Genomic DNA, 5,903 nt, shown 5'->3' with positions numbered 1-5,903 from the left:
TCTTGCCAAAGTGATGCTGTCAAGATTCATACAGAGCATAACAGAACACCTATTGCCTGAGTCTCAATGTAGCTTCAGAAAGAACCACAGCACTGTGGACATGATTTTCACAACACGCCAGCTACAAGATAAGTGTAGGGAGCAACATCAAGATCTATACATGGCGTTTGTGGACCTATCAAAAGCCTTTGATATGGTCCACAGAGACTTGCTCTGGGCGGTCCTTCTCAGGGTTGATTGCCCGCAGAAGTTTTTAAACATCCTGCAAAGTTTCCACGAGGAGATGATGGCTCAGGTAACAAGAGGAGGACAGGAGTCTAGGCATTTCAAGGTATGCACATGTAGGGCTGTGTACTTGCAGCTGTGCTATTCAACATCTTCCTCATGAGTGTCACTTGGCTACTGCACAAAGAAGTTGAGGGAAGCAGAGGTGTGCTTGTGGATTACAGGTTGGATAGAAGCTTATTTAACATCAGAAGGTTGCAGGTGGCTACCAAGGTCAAAACTGTGAACATTGTGGAATTACAGCATGCTGATGATTGTGCCTTCGTGGCACATACATCAGAGGCTCTGCAGGCGACGCTAACAGCTGCTGTGAAGGCCTGTAATAGACTGGGTCTCAGTGTGAACACTGTGAAGACAGAAGTACTCTGCCAGTGGAATTCCCCTCCGCCAACTCGACCACCATCACCTGTCTTTAACGTCGATGACAAGCCCCTAGCAGTAGTCCCAGACTTCAAATATCTTGGGAGCATCCTCTCCAAAAACTGCAGCATGGACAATGATGTTCAAAACCGAATAAGGTCTGACTCAGCCTCCTTTGGTAGACTGCGCAAGAGGGTGTATGTGAACAAATCCCTCAGCATACATACCACTGCGGCAGTCTACCTAGCCATCTGTGTCTCCACACTACTATACGGCTGTGAAGCTTGGACCCTGTATCACCGCCACATCCAACAGCTGGAGAACTTTCACATCAAGTGTCTCCAGCGGATCTTTGGGCTAACATGGCGTGATCGTGTGCCACACATGGAATTCTTGATTAGAACTGGTACCAAGAGCATGGAGGCCACCTTTCTCCAGTACCAACTGCGATGGGCCGGCAACACCATCAAAATGCCAGATGATAGACTTCCGCGACAACTGCTGTATGGTCAACTACATCATGGCCAGAGCTGTGCAGAAGGCCAAAAGCGGAGATACAAGGACCAACTGAAGATAACACTTAAGAAGTGTGGAATACAGCACACACAGCTGGAAAGCTCTGCCTCAGAACGCTCTTTCTGGAGGAAACTCTGCCATGCAGGCCTTCACCGTTTTGAAGAGGAGAGAAGCGCAGCGAGGGAAGGGAAACGCCAGAGGAGGAAGATGGGCCCTGCAGCCAAGACCACGATGAACACTAACTTCACATGCCCCCATTGCAATAGACCATATGGCTCTCGTATTGGACTTTTCAGTCACTTCAAAACTCACCAATAGAAGAAGTAGAAGTCATCATCAGATTTGATGGACTACCATAAGCAAGTAAGCAAGTACATATTAATGTAATGGATATATAATAAATATAATTGGATATTAAGAGTATGTGAAAGTTCGATACATTTTGTTCACTTCTGTGACGACCTCCTTAACATTTTGTATTCATCAGAATTATCAAGCAGTTGTGCTGGGCGGTCCTGCGGCGGCCGACTTGGGTGGGGCGGGCCCCGCCGTGCTCTCCTGGGGAGATGTTGGGCTCGTGCGGGCCCGGTTGCTGGTGGGGTGGGTGGGGCGGTCTTCCTGTGGGTAGTCTCTGGGCGCACTGCCCAGTCTTTCTGCCCGCATGGGGTGTGGTCTCTCGCTAGCTTGAGGGATGGCTGTCCCCTATTTCTCCCATGCCTTGTCCTCTGCTGGGCGCGTCTGTCTACGGCCTGCTGCTGGCCTGCGGGGCGTCATGGTGGGCTCTGGGGGGTCCTGTCTCTGGCTGGCCTGACTGCGTGGGGCAGGTGGTCCCTTGTTCACCTGCTGTTTTGGCTTGGGCTCTCTGGGTGGCAAATGTATTGCACATACAAATACACATATTTACTCACATACACACAGTTATTCATACATACTGTATATACATACATAAGTACATTCATTGATAGTTTCATACGCGCACACATACAGTATGTACTTACCCACATACACAGGTTCCTACGCTCCCCCATCAAAACAAATACAGTACATACATCCACACGCACATTCACTTTACAAACATACATATACACATACTGTACATATACAAGCACATATGCATACATACAGTCGTGCATATAATCACGTTTCATCAAACATATATTAACGCTGTTAACCTAGGGGAAACTGGGTAAAACCCGGCACACTGACAAAGCTTAAGCTATTGTTACTATAACAATCTACACGGTTATTAGTGTTCACTTCTCGTTCTTCCCCTCCATCTATCTGATTTATTTTGTATTTAAAGTTATCCTTACATCTATGTATTATTGCATTTGAAACAATTTTATTGTTGATATTGGAGGTAGTTATTATCATTATTATTCCTTATCAATGGTGCGATTTCTATTGGTATTTGTATTGCTCCAATTGTAGTGCAATAATGTTCATTGTCATTTCTGTGTTATTAATATTTACTACACTAACTGCTTCTCTGCTGTCACTTTTTGTATCATATTTGTACATATCGTTTTTGCTGATGTTGTTCTGTTGTTGTTGTCGTCTCTTTGTCTTATCCTCCTATTGTCCCCACAATTTCCCCTACTGTCCTCTTTTTCTTCTTTCTATCCCCTCCTGCTCCGGCTGCGCCAAACATTAATATAAATCCCTTTAATAAAGTCAAATACAAATAAATCAACAAGAGAAATATCCCACACTTCTCTTTTGTAAAGTAAATCTGTATAGCAAATGTGGGCATCTACATCAACAATTTGATTTGCCTGAGTGGCTGGACAGTACCATAACTTTGGAGGTAGATCTATCGTATCACCGTTGCAATGTGTAGGTTCATTTTTTGTGTGTGTAAGACCACAGCTATCAATTATAGTCTGGAGCGCCACGCACGGAGGTGGGGGTATTCATATGGATATTAAAATCGTCCATTGTAATTATATTATCTGCGTGCATCACTAGATCAGCAACACACTCTGAAAATTTGCTGACAAAAAACGAATAGGGCCCAGAGGGGCGATAGATAGCCAGATGGAGAGGTAGCGGTGTGACAGACCTCATATGATTTATATTTATTACTTAGGTTAGAGCTAAGGTTAAAGTTTTCATGAGATATTAGTGCAACCCCTCCACCCCTTTTAAGGGGATGGACAATATGTGCACTTGTATAGTTAGGAGGAGATGCCTCTTTAAGCAGGAAAAATTTATGTGGTTTTAGCCAAGTTTCACTGAGACCAATGATGTTAAGATTGCTGTCTGTAATGACCCCATTAATTTATAATGTTTTGGGAGACAATGATCTGATGTTTAAAAAGCCCATATTACTGTTTTGAGGTGTTTTTGTTTATGGTATCCGTAGTACTGATATTAATAACGTTACGTTTTTATTTTGTGTAGTACGTCTTAAATAATTTCGATCACATCTAGGAATTGATATGGTGGGAATCTTGAGATTATTTGCTTGGTGCTGCCACCTCAGTAGAATGCATGTCCACCTCTGGCACAGTCACTAAAGAAAAAACATTATGTGAGTCATGTACAAACCCTGTTTCCATATGAGTTGGGAAATTGTGTTAGATGTAAATATAAACTGAATACAATGATTTGCAAATCCTTTTCAACCCATATTCAATTGAATGCACTACAAAGACAAGATATTTGATGTTCAAACTCATAAACTTTATTTTTTATTTTTTTGCAAATAATAATTAACTTAGAATTTCATGGCTGCAACACGTGCCAAAGTAGTTGGGAAAGGGCATGTTCACCACTGTGTTACATCACCTTTTCTTTTAACGACACTCAATAAACGATTGGGAACTGAGGAAACTAATTGTTGAAGCTTTGAAAGTGGAATTCTTTCCCATTCTTGTTTTATGTAGAGCTTCAGTCGTTCAACAGTCCGCTGTCGTATTTTACGCTTCATAATGCGCCACACATTTTCGATGGGAGACAGGTCTGGACTGCTGGCGGGCCAGGAAAGTACCCGCACTCTTTTTTTACGAAACCACGCTGTTGTAACACGTGCTGAATGTGGCTTGGCATTGTCCTGCTAAAGACGGAGCTTAGATGGCAGCATATGTTGTTCCAAAACCTGTATGTACCTTTCAGCATTAATGGTACCTTCACAGATGTGTATGTTACCCATGCTTTGGGCACTAATGCACCCCCATACCATCACAGAGGCTGGCTTTTGAACATTGCGTCGATAACAGTCTGGATGGTTCGCTTCCCCTTTGGTCCGGATGACACGATGTCGAATATTTCCAAAAACAATTTCAAATGTGGACTCGTCAGACCACAGAACACTTTTCCACTTTGCATGAGTCCATCTTAGATGATCTCGGGCCCAGAGAAGCCAGCGGCGTTTCTGGATGTTGTTGATAAATGGCTTTCGTTTTGCATAGTAGAGCTTTAACTTGCACTTACAGATGTAGCGATGAACTGTATTTAGTGACAGTGGTTTTCTGAAGTGTTCCTGAGCCCATGTGGTGATATCCTTTAGAGATTGATGTCGGTTTTTGATACAGTGCCGTCTGAGGGATCGAAGGTCACGGTCATTCAATGTTGGTTTCCGGCCATACCGCTTACGTGGAGTGATTTCTCCAGATTCTCTGAACCTTTTGATGATATTATGGACCGTAGATGTTGAAATCCCTAAATTTCTTGCAATTGCACTTTGAGAAATGTTGTTCTTAAACTGTTTGACTATTTGCTCACGCAGTTGTGGACAAAGGGGTGTACCTCGCCCCATCCTTTCTTGTGAAAGACTGAGCATTTTTTGGGAAGCTGTTTTTATACCCAATCATGGCACCCACCTGTTCCCAATTAGCCTGCACACCTGTGGGATGTTCCAAATAAGTGTTTGATGAGCATTCCTCAACTTTATCAGTATTTATTGCCACCTTTCCCAACTTCTTAGTCACGTGTTGCTGGCATCAAATTCTAAAGTTAATGATTATTTGCAAAAAATTTTATCAGTTTGAACATCAAATGTGTTGTCTTTGTATCATATTCAACTGAATATGGGTTGAAAATGATTTGCAAGTCATTGTATTCCGTTTATATTTACATCTAACACAATTTCCCAACTCATATGGAAAAGGGGTTTGTATTATTCTATGAGAAATGCTATGTGTGCAGGAATTTTCCAGCCTGGCGCTGGTTAGTTTGAGCTTAATTGACTCCTCACCCGGGCTGACGGGCACTGTAATTGCCTGTGTAGTGTAGTCAGTCAACTGTGAGTCAAATTGAAGTCTATATTTCTGGAAAGAGTGATGGCGTCTTCCCGGTTAGGGTGAAGGCCGTCCCTTCTCAGCAAGCCCAGTTTGCCCCAGAAAGAGGGCCAATTATCAATAAACATTAAACCCTGTTCTCTGCAAAAACTAGACAGCCACTTGTTAAGCGAGACTAATCTGCTATACCTCTCATCATTGCATCTCGCAGGCAGGGGGCCCGAGACAAGTACTCGATGTCGAGACATCTTTCTAGTGAGATTACAAGTCCTGGCTGTGTCCCTCTTTGTAATTTCTGACTGTCTCATCCGGGTGTTTACATATTCTCCATTTCTCGTGTAAATTCTTCCTCCCACAGTGGAAAAACATGTAGGCCAAGTATACAGGCGACTGGAACGGTATGTTTGGATGACAAAGAAAAACAGGAACTGTTTGCTTGTTTTTATTTCATTGAGTTTGAACCTTTCCAAAAACACTTGAAAATAGTTTATTATGCATTTG

The sequence above is a fragment of the Entelurus aequoreus genome, linkage group LG20, assembly GCF_033978785.1.
Source record: "Entelurus aequoreus isolate RoL-2023_Sb linkage group LG20, RoL_Eaeq_v1.1, whole genome shotgun sequence".
In the NCBI taxonomy this organism is placed as follows: Eukaryota; Metazoa; Chordata; class Actinopteri; order Syngnathiformes; family Syngnathidae; genus Entelurus; species Entelurus aequoreus.
The sequence above is the reverse complement of the archived record's forward strand: the minus strand, read 5'-3'. Positions refer to the sequence as shown.